Source organism: Macrotis lagotis, chromosome 1, assembly GCF_037893015.1.
Source record: "Macrotis lagotis isolate mMagLag1 chromosome 1, bilby.v1.9.chrom.fasta, whole genome shotgun sequence".
Classification (NCBI taxonomy): domain Eukaryota; kingdom Metazoa; phylum Chordata; class Mammalia; order Peramelemorphia; family Peramelidae; genus Macrotis; species Macrotis lagotis.
Genome location: NC_133658.1, coordinates 927,175,724 through 927,189,723, shown reverse-complemented (window position 1 = coordinate 927,189,723; position 14,000 = coordinate 927,175,724). Strand labels below are relative to the sequence as shown.

Below are 14,000 nucleotides of genomic sequence, written 5' to 3'. Positions count from 1 at the left end.
CTTCTGATTCCAACAACCAGTCCCTACCTGGATACCTTAGGGGAGTCCAAACCCTTATTTTCTCTCTATCCAAGAAGAGGTTTGGTCTACATGAGCCCTAGGAATCTTTCTGGTTGACTTGGAGCTCCTGAGGGCAGAGACTAGCTTTTCTCTGTCTTTCAATCCTCAGTGATCTAGCACAGTGCCTGGAATTGGATATACTTTAAAAAGTCCTTATTAACTGAGTGATAGAGGTTATTTCCACATGAAGGGATCAGGCAAGTGATGGTGGGGGGAGGAATAGGAAGAGCAAAGGAAGGGGTAGAGGGTTGGTTCTAATATCTTTGGTTCATATCCCTTCTCCAGGGGTATAGAGTGCAGCCCATGAGGGCATGCCATGCTGGGCAGTCCTTTGCCAGTCTTCCATGTTGCACATTCAGTACTAAAGTTCTTTTTTTTAGATTTTTCAAGGCAATGGGGTTAAGTGGCTTGCCCAAGGCCACACAGCTAGGTAATTATTAAGTGTCTGAGGTTGGATTTGAATCCAGGTACTCCTGACTCCAAGGCCGGTGCTCCATTCACTGTGCCACCTAGCTGCCCCAGTACCAAAGTTCTTAAGAGAAACCTTCAGGATATTCCAGCATCACTACTTCCGACCCCATTGTGAGCACTTGCCCTATGTGAGTTCTTCATAAAATGGTAATTTTGGCATCTGAACATCTTGGTTAGCCCATCATAGCGGTGCTCCCTGCAATTAAGTTTGAATGCTTGGCCACTGAGCTCAAGAAAAGACCTCAGTGTCTGGTGTCTTTGGCTAGGTGATCCACAGAATCTTCCTAAATGGAAACAATTCATTTTCCTGGCATGGTACTGGTAGACTCTCTAGGTTTCATAGGTAGATGAGCCCATGTGACCTCACAAAAATGAGACCAGTTCAATTCTCTGAAGATCTACATTTTTGTACTCAGTCTAATTAATACCTCTTCTCTCACATCCTTACTTTCAGAGCTTTCCAAATACTGAACTAGCTCTAGTAATAAGTGTATCAACCTCAATGTCAATGTGGACCTCACTGGAAAGGACACTGCCAAGGTAAGTGAATTTATCCATAGTCTTCAAAACTTCTCCATTGGCTGTAATCGATGGTTCTACATCTGTATGGTGTGGGTGCTGGCTGATGGAGCACCTGAATTTTCTTTTTTTATTGTTTTTTTTGTTTGTTTGGTTTTGGTTTTTAGGTTTTTGCAAGGCAATGGGGTTAAGTGGCTTGCCCAAGGCCACACAGCTAGGTCATTATTAAGTGTCTGAGGCCAGATTTGAACCCAGGTACTCCTGACTCCAGGGCCAGTGCTCTATCCACTGCACCACCTAGCCGCCCCTGGGTTTTCTTGATGAAAATGAGCATAAACAACAGAGCATCGATCCATACTTTTGTTCTATCTCAGCTTCAGAGGTTGCATTGAGTGCACCATCATCTGCAGACAGAAGACCATGCACCAATCCTCCCTTCACTTTGGCCTTTTTAGGTTGAAGAATTTACTGGCAGTATGTAAATGACCTTGATACTGTGTTCATCTTCAGTGAAGGAATTTGATAACATGACTGAAAACATCATGCTAAAAAACATACGAGCAAGGAAGTATCATTGTTTCACTCCACTGGTGACCAGGAAATCATGAGAACATCATCCACTATCTAGAATCTGGGCAAGCATACATCATGAGATTGATATACAATACTGATGAACTTCTCTGCACAATCAAATTTCGATAGAATTTTCCAGAAGTCCTCATATCTGATGGTGTCAAAGAGGCCTCATTAAACAATTTCATATTCTATCCTGTGCATAAAACCCTATAAATGCAATGAATTTGTCCCTCAAATCCTAAAGTTTTTCATCACTCTTCAATAGTTCATGGCCTTCATAGACTATCATTTCTCCAGGCATAACCCAATTAATTGGAACTCACTTTGTTTCCTATAGTCTGTTGGCACAAGAAGTCCTTGGGTAAAGGTTTTTTAGTTGTTTTACATTAAGTTCTTTTTTAAAAAACTAACTTATTTTTTCAATTAGATGTAAAATTGTTTTCAATATTCATTTTTTAATATTTTATTTTAACTTTTTCCAATTACATGCAAAGGTAGTTTTCAGCATTCATCCATTTGCAAGCTTATGAGTTTCACATTTTTTCTACCACTCTCCCTTTCTTCCCTCTTCTTCATGGCAGCAAATAATCTTTTTTTAATAGGGTTTTTGGGGGGTTTTGCAAGGCAAAGAGGTCAAGTGACTTGCCTAAGGCCTCACAGTTAGGTAATTATCAAGTGTCTGAGATTGGATTTGAATTCAGGTCCCCCTGACTCCAGGGTTGATGCTTTATCCACTGCACCACCTAGCTGCCCCTCATTAATTTCTTTAATGATTTCTTTTAAACAGCTAGTTGGCAAAATGAATGATATGCTTTGTTTGAACACTCTGAATTCCAATTCAGTTTCTGACACTTCCTAACTGTTAGGTTCCTGGGCAAGTCATGTAACCTAATCCGGCCTGAGTTTTCAGGAGTGGGATGAGGAATAAATTGAAATATGTATTTGTAAAATGCCATGCAAACATTAAATCACTATGGAAGAACTAGTATTTTTTTCTGATCATCATTTCTTTCATCATGAGTCTCATAGCAAAGTCAGTTGGCTAAAATAGATGGACAGTTTAGTCACATTTTTTTCATTCTAATTGATATTCATAAGGGAATAGAGGAAGCCTATATCTGGTTTCTTTTTGTTTCTTTGTATTTGGTGAGGCAAGGAGATTAAGTAACTTGGGCTAGTAAGTATGAAGTGTTTGAGATCACATTTGAACTCAGGTCCTCCTGACTCCAAGATTGGTACCCTATCCACTGTGTCACCTTAGCTGCATCCCCTGGGGTCCATAACTTGTAATGGATAAGCTCTGGGTTTAGAATCAGGGAAAACTTAGTTCAAATCTTGATTCAGGTAAGTTTGGGCAAGGAGCCATCTCTCTCTGTGCCTCATTTTATGCATCTCTAAAATGAGGAAGTTGAACTCAGTAATTTCAATGGTCCCTTCCAACTGAAATTATGTGCCCTCATCAAAAGTACATTTATATGTCTCTTTACCACAGCCTCTTCCTATATTCCAGGAAGGAGTCCTAGCAGGACCACATCTGTAGTACCAAATTACTTAGAAATACGGATCTTGAGAAACTGAAGAGATCCAATATATAATATACAAAAGAAGATGAGTAGAGTTCATTTAATTATTCGATGTGCTCAATTAATCTAAAAACTCCATTACAATGCCATGTTGGAAACACTGTACAAAACGTTGGAAATAGGTTTCAAAAGAGTATGGCAGAAAATAGATAAGGATCACACTGTAAACCTCTTATAGCTCCTGATGAATATATAACTTAGATAGAAAAAGTCACCTCCATGAGGAACCTTGAGGAAAATGGTTCTTGTTCTTCATTATTGAAGAAGACCAAAATAGCATCATTATGTTTGAGACAAATGACAGTGGGTTCAAATGTGGCCCAATCCCTTCATACACACATATATATGTCCCTTCTGTTTCATCATGGGTTGTTTTCCCCAGGTTAGATGTGAGCTCCTTAAGAGCAGAAATAATTTCACTTCTTTCCTTGTCCCTGGTGTCCAAGACAATGACTTGCACAATTGGGAGGATGGGAGGGCCAGTATCCTTTCCATTGATCCAAATAAACCACTTAACTGTCACTTAGCTTAGTGGATCAATGAGTCCTGGGACACCATGGTGAAGAAACCTTTCAAAAATATTCATAGCAGCCCTGTTTGTGGTGGCAAAGAATTGCAAATTAAGTGAAGGTCCAGCAATTGGGGAATGGTTGAATAAACTGTGGTATATGTATGTCATGGAATACTATTGTTCTATTAGGAACCAGGAGGGATGGAAATTCAGAGAAGCCTGAAGGGATTTGCATAAACTGATGCTGAGTGAGATGAGCAGAACCAGAACATTGTACACCAGAACAGCAACATGGGATGATGATCAATCTTAATGGACTTGCTCATTTCATAAGTACAACAATCACGGAAAATTCTTGGGTATCTTTGATGAAGAATACCATCTGTATCCAAAGAAAGTTCAACTATTACCTTAAATTTAAAAAAAAAAATCCATTATCTTATTATGTAATTTTGCTATCTCTTATTTTTTTTCCTTAATGATGTGATTTCTCTCTCAACACATTCAATTTAGATCAACATACAGCATGGAAACAAGACTGCCTTCTATGACAGATGGGGGGGGAAGCAAGATTAGGGGGAAAATTGTAAAATTCAAAAAGAAAAAAAAAGAAACTTGGCCGTTTCTACACTGGCTTTTGCCTGAGCAGTACTTGAACTAAACAGTTTTCCAAGATGGGTCTTCTGTGTACTACCCCACAATGTTCTTCACCCCAAAGTAGGTACTTCATAGCAAACTCATCTCCATAGGAGCCCCCAACTCCTGAGACCACCAAGCTCTTCACAGTCTGGTGAGGGGAAGTGGTGGGGGAAGGGGCGGCACGGAGGGGAGAGGGACTATCTCCTAGGGAACAAGTAGAATAGCTATGATGTGAGTTACTTGTTGCCATCCCAGGTCTACTGAGGGCAGAAAGAGAAGATTTGTTTGGAACCAAGGCTTTGAATTGGGAATTAATTACATCTGTAGGGAAAGCTGAGGGAGTAATGTATTGAAATCTGAATACCAGATCAAGAGTTAGGTATCATATATACGCTGATGATCCATTGACCATTTTGGAGGAGGATAACTTATGCCAAGTATTTTCAAATCATTTTCTTGGGTCTTGGATAACAAAGATTGAAAAACAGGAGAATGAAGATCAGGAAGTCTGTTAAGAGACTTATAATAGCTAGGTGTGAGGGAAGAAAAGCCTGAATTTGGGTGATGACAGTGACTAGCTGTGGGACCTTAGACAAGTGTCTCACCCTCTGTCTCAGGTTGTTCAGCTGTAAAATTTGCAGAATAATGGCACCTATCTCACAGGTTATTTTTTTTTTCAGGTTTTTGCAAGGTACTGGGGTTAAGTGACTTGCCCAAGGCCACACAGCTAGGTAATTATTGTGTCTGAGGCCAGATTTGAACTGAGGTACTCCTGACTCCAGAGCCAGTGCTCTATCCACTGCACCACCTAGCTGCCCCTCTCACAGGGTTATTAAGATTATCAAATAAGAGTGTAAAGGGCTTAACACAGCTTAGACAGGGGCCCCATTAGTAAGGACATGCGGGTGGAGGTTTCCAAGACCAATGATGGGAATCTGCAGATAAGTCTCAGGGGCATGGGAAGGGAAGGAATGTGAATTCAGTCCAGAACGGGAAGTCAGAGACAGATTGTGAAGGCCTTGGGAGTTTTGTTGGAAACCAGAGTCAAGGTCCTTGGCTTAAGACTTGACAGATTCCATTCTCCTCCCTTGTTGGGTAGCCATGACATTGGTCTTTATCCAGTCTTGTTGGACCTTTTGTCATCCCTGTATCTTTCAATGGTCGTAGACACAGTGCTTTAAACCTGGAAGTACTATTTGAAGAACAACATTTATTTATTTTAAGATTTGCCAGGTTCTTTATATCTATTCACTGAGGCAGCTGGGTGATACATTGGACTCAGGAGTCAAGAAGTTTTGAGTTCAAATATGACCTCTGTGATTAATAAGACCCTCATTTGGAGAGTCTGGACACCCTATATACAGATATATAAGATGGACTTCCAAATTTATCATGGAAATTCTGGCTCTAAGGATATTTTGATAAAACTTCTAAGGTTTTATTAAGGATTGATTGGATTTTACACACAAATTGTATTGACAGTGGTAAAGAAAAGGAAGTTATTTTCCCTTTTTAAGTGATTTATCTGATAATTCTAAAAGACAGAATAGGCCATAAATGAACTTCCTAAGAAAAAGCCCAAGGACCAGATCGACTTACAAGGGAAGTCTGTCAAACATTATGTCAGGTACGGGATTTAGGTAAGGATAGAAATGGCAAATAGATATAAATGGAAATTCTCTAAAGTTTCAGAATTGGACAATGAGATTTAATTGTAGAATTATCTAGGAAGCTTTGTAACCAAAGAAGTTCCTTTTAGAGTTGCCCTGTGGGACTCTGCAGATTTTGTTCCTTTAACCAGCAGGTCCTGGTTTCTCTGTCTACTTAATCAAGAGAGTATGGAAGGTATGAGAGGAAAGTACTGACAACTAGTCCATTAAGCGACTGGTTTGGATTTCAGATGTTGTCTCCTTCTGTTAACAAATGTCACATGCTAGAGCTTGCCCAGTGTTGATGAAGCGCTATTGCTGCTATAGAAGGAAATGAAGTCAATTGAAGACCAAGAGACTCCCCTGGCAGCCAGACCGCCTTCAGTAGTCCAAGTCAGGTCGAGTGGTGGAACAATTTCGGTAAAATTCTGGCAAGTGAGAAGGATGCTTTGCACATCGCTATAATAAACAAAATTGTGCAACTCACACCAGAAATCACTTGGTTGCTTGGTGTGGTCATCTTTGATAATGCGAGTAGCAGAAGTAGTTTCCCTAGCTCTGACTTCGGTCAGTTGAGACGAAGTTAATGTTTAAGTTTTATTGGTCAACCTATAAGGTAAATCTCCCTTCTCAGAATCTCTCTGATCTATCCCTGGCTTGATGTGATAATACAATTATAGGAATTGGGAGAAAAACCTTGCCAAGAAATTGGATCATCACCTGTGTCCTTTAGAGTCTCTCAACTAAGGACCTAAGTCATGCTGACCAGAAACTCAGATTAAAAGGGGGGAAATTTGCTCCGAGGACCCCAATAGGGTCCTTCTGACCTCAGCCACAGCTGCCAAACATGTGGAGGAGGACTCTTGGATCTTCTGAAGGAAGACCCTGCTCTTGCTGGACAGCAGAGCCCCCTGGGACCTCCAGGTTCCTCCAGTTCTGACCCAGAAGCCGCCAACACCCAGACGAGACAGCAGTCCCAAGATTCTGGACATGACGGAGGCTGCCATCCCTGTGCTGCCAGCCCAAGCACCAAGGCCCTGATTCGAAGGTGTTTGGCATTTTCTCACTGACATTCTTGGCCTCCCTCTCTTTTCAAACACTAGCTGGCCACGATCTCTGGTCCCGCGTCCCCAAGGGTCCCCTTCAGGAACACAACAGCTGGCAATAGCTCATGCTGGCCAGCTGGCCTCTTCTTTACTGGTTCCTTCAGACTCCCGCCCTTTGGCCAAAAGGGGGAAATGGCCACGTATTTTGGAAATACCATTTTTCCCCAGGGCTGAGGCCTCTGAGCTTGGCACGGCAACAATCCCTCGTGCGGGTGATCTCATCCCCTGGCAAAGCGTATGGCTTGGGCCAGCAGCAGGGGGTCGTGGAGGCCCCCTGCCCCCCGGGCTTCTGATCCACTTGGAGCCCCTTCGCCCAGGAACCCAGAACCCCACCATGAGGGGGGCCCAAGGCCTCCCAGGGAGGGTGTCTCGGGCCCACCCTGGTCAGATGGGCAAGTGGCCCCTGGGACGTGGCCCATTCCAGAGAGGGGCCCCGGGTCCTCTGGGCTCCCCGACCCCGAGGGAGCCTGGGGGCTTGGGGGGCAGCATCGGGGGCACAAACGGGTACACGCTAACAGTAAAGATAACGAGGGGCCCCTCGGCCCGATCGATCAGCGTGATTAGTGTGGGGGGGTCCTGGAACTCTTTCAAGCTCCCCGGGGGGCCTTCACCCGGGGAGGGGTCCCAGAACTGGGGGGGGCGCGGTGAGCCAACCCCGCCCACCGCGGAAGTGCGCGCGGCGGCCCTGGCAGACGCACGGCCCAGCGCGCCCGGCCCCCCGGGGGTGTTGGCCTTGGACTTTGTCCTTCTCCGGGACCTCGAGGTCGGGCCTCGGCCCCTTTAAGGCTCGGGCTTTCCGGGGCCACGCCCGTCCCGCGATGACGTCACAGGGCTCGGCGCGCTCCGGCCCCGGGGCATGCTGGGAAGCTGAGGCGCGCAGGCGCAGCTTCCGGGCGGGATCCGCCGCTTCCCGGTTGTGCTTGGGCCGCCCTGGGTGAGCTGGGGCAGGGGGGAGGGGCGCAGGCAAGGCGCAGGCGCGGTGGGGGGCGCGAAGGGGGTTCGGGGGGAAGTAAGGGGGAGCCCAGGCGTGGCCCCCACGTGTGTGTCGGCCCCGTGCCCGTGTGCGTCTGTGCGAATGTGTGGGCGTGTCCGGGTGCCAGTGCCAGGAGAGGGGCGTGCCCCGTGGGGGAGGGGCCGGTGGGTGCCACGTGCGCGGCAGCGTGCCCCCGGGGGGCAGTGGGGGAGCCCCCCAGTTCTGAGAGGACCCGGCGCACAGGGGGGCGGGGAGGAGGCTCCTGGGGGCATCTGAGGGGGCGCGGTGTGGGCGGAGCTCCGGGGGTCACTGGGTCACAGGGTCACAGGGCCGTGGCAGGAGGAGGGGAGGGCGAAGCCGGAAGCGAAGGCTTTCCCGCCTCCTGGGTGGCGTCACGTGTCGAGCCTCGGGGCTCCATGTGGAAGAGAAGGCCTAGGGCCCGGGCCCCTGTGCCCCTTCCCCAGAGAGCCCCCGAAGCGAAAATCTCAGCCCTGGCGGTTTCCAATTCCATTTAATGATAGTTTTTCCACATTCGTTTTGGTAAGATTTTGAGTTACCCCCCCCCCCCATAATAGGGCCGGGCCTGTGAGGCTTCCCTCCCCATCAGTCACGACCTGAAGGGAAACCTGAACAGAAGGGGAAGCAAAGTGGGAAGGTGAGAACCTGCCGTGACCAGCACCGGGCTCCACAGCAGTGCCTGAAACCAGAAGCAGTATCTGGTGGAAACCATCAGCATCATGGGTCATGCAGCTTGACATCAGGGGAAGCCAGGATGCCTCCTCTCACCACTGTTCTTCAAGATTAGATGTCATATCTTTAGCAACCAGAGAAGACAAATGAACGGTGTCGAGGAAACAAAACTGACTGTTGGCAGAGCAAATGACGGTATACTTCAGAGAATCCTAGAAAAACAACTCTAGATGCAAGATATGAAATAAGCCCACCCAAATCACCAGCATGTCTACATATTACCTACAAAGCCCAGCAATAAGAGCTAGAAAGAAAGTTCTATTTAAAGTAATTGTAGACCACAAAAAATACTTGGGAGTGTCTGGCCAAAAACAAACTCAGAAACCACATGACCGTAATTACAAAACACTTCACACAAATAAAGGCAGATATAAACAAATGGAAAAATATGTCAACATAGGCAGAGTTCGTATTATAAAAAGTACAGTTTTGCGTAAATTATATTACTTATTCAGTGCCTTACCAGTCAGACTACCAAAAATTATTTTATAGAGCCAGGGAAAAAAATAACAATTTACCTGGAAGAACAAAAAACTATATCAAGGGAATTATTGGGAGAAAATTGTAAAATAGATACATGATTTAGATATAAAGGGTGCTACCATAAGCCACTTACCAGAACAAAGAATTGTTTATTTGTTGGATCTATGGAAAGGAGAATTTATGACATAAAAGAGAAGACATTATGAAATGCACATTAGATAATTTGATTACATTAAATTTAAAAGGTTTGGTACAAACAAACAATGGGAGCAAGATTAGGAGAAATGTAGCAAACTAAAGCCAGTTTTTCTGATTAAGACCTCATTTGTAAAATGTTAGAGAACTGAGGCAAATTCATATGAATACAAGTCATTTCTCATTTGATAAATGCTCAAAGGACATGAAGAGAAATTAAAGATGAAATTAAAGCTATTTATAGTCACATAAAAATGTGCTAAATCACTTAGAAAAATTTAAATTAAATCAACTCTGAGATCCTATCTCACACATACCAGATTGGCTAAGACAACAGAAAAGGGAAATGGTAAATGTTGGAGGGGATATGGGAAAACTGGGACATTGATGTATTATTGGTGGACTTGTGAATTGATCCAACCTTTCTGGAGAACAATTTGGAACTCTGCCCATTGGGCAAAAATACTGTGCCTACCCTTTGATCCAGCCATACCACTACTAAGAAAAAGGACCAAGGAGGACAAAAATATTTATAGCAGCTTTTTTTGTGTTGACCAAGACTTGGAACTTGAGGGAAGGCCCACCAATTGGAGAACGACTGAACAAGTTATGGTATATAAGTATTATGGAATATTATTGCTCTATAAGAAAGTATGAGCAGGGCAGATTTCAGAAAAACCTGGAAAGACTTACATGATCTGATGCTGAGTGGAGTGAGGAGAAGCAAGAGAACACTGCACACTTTAACAGCCATATTGCATGATGATCAACTGTGATGGAAATCAACTCTTCTAGTCAACACAGTGGTCAGAGATGTGTGATGGAAAAATGCCATCCACATTCAGAAACAGAACTATGAAGTCTGAATACAGATCAAAGCATACTATTGTCACATTTTTGAATTTTTTTCCTTGAGGTTTTCCCCATCTTGTTCTGACTTCTTTTACAACATGACTACTGTGGAAATATGTGTAACATGATTGTGCATGAAGAACCTATATCAGCTTATTATCTTAGTGCTGGGGAGCAGAATGAAAGGGAGAAAACCTTACAAAAATGAATGTTAAAAACTATCTTTACATATATTGGAAAAATAAATTAAAGTTAAAAAACAATCTAATTTGCCAAGTTGGTTCAGCCATTTAAAGTGCACTTTTAAGGTCAGCAAAGATTTCATATGCTTTAAGCCCCCATGCCTTTGTTTCCAGGCTTGTGCTCCAGCCATACTGACCTCACCCTCTTCTCCTTCCCAAAAGCCATTCTTTATGCTTGGTGCCACCCCCCGGCCTGTCCTTGTGCCCAACATGCTGCCCATATTCTCCTCTACCTCTCAGAATGTCTAGCTTCTTTCTATCTTCAGCAAGGCCTCTTGTGGTTCCCCAGTTCTTTCTCTCTTTCTCTCCCCCCCCACCCCAATCACTTACACACATATCTCATTTACCTCCCCCAAGTTAGATGTGGGCTGGGGGGGGGGGGCAGGACCTGGGATTTCATTGCCGGAGGGAACTGGTTGAATGTTAACTCTTCCCATTGACACAATCCAGCCCCTCAGCTGGAGATGAAACTTGACCCTGTTCATAGAGCCAGCTTGGGTCAGATCAGGACTTGAATCAACACAATACTCCAAGATGGGCCTTCATTGCACCGCCCCACAGTGTTCTTCACCCCAAAGTGGGTGCTTCATAGAGTCAGCAAACTGAATCCTCTCTCCTCACCATAGGAGAGAGACCACCATGCCCTTTATGGTCAGGTGATTAACTGGGGGGGAAGGGGTGGCACTAAGGATGGGAGGAAAGGGGCCACAGGTGGTAAACAGGTAGAACAGCTGGGTCACGAGTCCCTAAGTAGCCATCCCAAGTCTCCTAAGTGCACAGTGAAAGTATGTCTTTATGTGGAACCAGTAACATTGTAGGAGCTTCTGGAATGGTAATGTACAGAGCCTTGGATTACATCATGATTTGTGTATTTATTGAATATTTTTAAGAATAATTTATGTTTCCAGCTTCAGACACTTAATATTACCTAACTGTGTGACCTTTGGGCACCCATTGCCTTGCAGGAAACCCCCCCCCAAAATGAATAATTTATGACAAGTATTCTCAGATTTTCTGAAGTCATGGATAGCACAAGTTGAAAAATGCGAGAATAAAGATCAGGAGACCTTAGGAGTCTCATAATAGCTAAGTGTGAGGGTGCAGTACCTGATCATAGGTGACAGCAGTGGGAAAGGAGAAGACAAGGTGGAGGGGAGATGCCAGTGAGAGATGAACTTAGGTGGTATTTTTGAAGGTACTGAGAAAGTAGAGGAGAATTTGAAGATGGTGTCAGTTTCAGCCTGCATGACCAGGACAGTAAAGCCACTAGTATCTGTCATTTGGTGGCCCTTCAGTGCATGAAGCTCTGGGTCTGGCAGGCATGACCTCAGATCCACCTCAATCAACCCCAACAGTTTCTTTCTAGTCCCATCTATACCCTTCCCCTCCACCTTTTTTCCTGAAGCCCTTTGGGATGGTAGTTGACCTTGACTTTCAAAGAGTATCATAGTGATATCACTATGGTAATCAGATCAGAGGCTGATCAACCCACTAAGAGCTCTACCCCAGGTCCAGCACAAATAGTCCTGAACATCTGGGTTGGATTCTATCAATTTGTGGGTCTTCAATTCTGCTTTGCTCAGATGCTACACAGCACCTTCTTTGGTGGTCCATCAACTCCAGAGAGAACTTGAGGGGGTCCTTGTATCTTTGTTCCTTAACCCCACACGAGTGAGTGCATGCCTTGCCTTAGTTACCCATTAAATAATCTTTTAGGCAAGTGTACATTTGGCATTTGAACAGCGTGGCCAGCCCCTTCAAGGTGCACTCTGAAGTGAAGTTGGAATGCTTGGCAGTTTAGTTTGAGAATGAACCTCAGGGTCTGCAATCTCCTCCTACCAGATGAAGTTCAGAATCTTCCTGAGACAATTTAAATGGAAGCTATTCTGTTTCTTGCCATGGTGCTGGCAGACTGTCCAGGTCTCACAGGCATAATAACACAGTGAGGTCTGCACAACAACTCTCTAGAGTATTAGAGTTTTGTCATCTAATACCCTTCTCTCCCACACTTTCCTTTGAAACCTCCTCAACCCTGAGCCAGCTTCAGCAGTTCCTGGATTAACCTCATTGTAAATGTTTACGTCCATGGAAAGGACATGCCAAGGTAAGTGAACTTCTCCACTTCTCTATTTATCCATCTTTTCCAAAACTACTTCAGTTGCTGGAAGGATGGTTCCATGCCTGGATGGTGTGGTGCTGGCTGATGGAGTAGCTGTGTTTCTTGGTGTTCATTTTTATGCTGGATTTCATGAAGATTTGCCTGGTTCTGGATAATGCAGGATGCTTTCACACCTTCCCACTCAACATTGGACTCTACAAGGCTGCCTACTTGTTCTCAAGCTTTATGATGGGATCAGATGCCTTCAATGAGATGAGCAAGGAGGCCTCATGATCAGCTGCCACAACTTGGAGGCTACAGCCAAGAAGAGCAACTGAGTGTTGGTGAATAATTTTTTTGTTTGCAGGTGATTGTACAGTTAATCTGAAGCTGAAAGATAGTAAAGTATGGATCGATTCACCACACTGGAATACTGGCTGCAGAAAATAATAGCTTTTATGGAGTCAAGTAAACAGAACTCTCCATATGAGCCACCTCTACTCATCAGATCTATCCAGGAAATTAACTGTATTGACTTAAACTTAATATACTTTGTTCAAAAAAAAAAAGCAATTTAAACTGCCACTACTTCTTCAGATCTAAAGTTCAGTCCTCCCCATAGCACTTCAACTCTGTCATTTCCAGTAGCTTCCCATAGTATCTATGAGCAATTGCAGATGTCTCTGTTTGCTATTTAAAAACCTCTTCTTTTGATCTTATTTTTTATCCTCAGATTTTTGCCTTTCTTCTCGAATAGAGGTTAAAAGAACCAACGTGAAACCCCACTGTTCTAGTGTCAATCTAGGCCTAAGACCCCATTCCCCAGCCCAGGAACTTTTCAGTCTTGGAGTCCTCCCTGTGTGCATGGGGAGTGGGGGGTGATTGGCAGGTGACTGGCAGTTGACTAGCAGACAGCAGCTTTCCTTTGCAAGATAAGGTCCTAGAAAGTGGGCACTATATTTATATTCGTTAATGCCAGAAGGCTCCTTAAGGATTCTGTGCTGGGACATTAAGCTCCACCCCACTTCTCAACTGTCATCCCACCTTCAGTCCTCCTCTGGTCTCCCTTCTAATTTCCTACCCCATCCTTGATACCCTGGACCAACTGGTCCTGCTTTCTGCACCCCTCCCATTCCCTTTAGAACCCAGGTAGGACCTTCCAGTGGATAGGTTTCATTTGTTTAACCAGGCAGCTCAATGGCACAGTGAATATAAAGTACTGTCCTTGAAGTCAAGATGATGGGAGTTCAAATCTGGTCTCACACAGGTACTAGCTGTGTGACCTTGGGCATT

The 14,000-nt window shown here is 44.4% G+C and overlaps 1 protein-coding gene across 5 annotated transcripts in view; it reads left to right on the top strand.

Annotated features, from left to right (window-relative positions):
* Nucleotides 1-7,971: 7,971 nt before the first annotated feature.
* The window catches only part of LOC141511181 (uncharacterized), a 47,139-nt gene continuing 41,110 nt past the window's right edge, over nt 7,972-14,000 (top strand). For 4 of the 5 annotated variants that reach the window (XR_012475287.1, XR_012475286.1, XM_074220449.1 and 1 more), the window contains exon 1: nt 7,972-8,048. The gene's annotated coding sequence lies outside the window, so the exon portion shown is untranslated. The remainder of the gene's footprint in view (nt 8,049-14,000) is intronic. The other variant, XM_074220442.1, reaches the window with a different exon arrangement.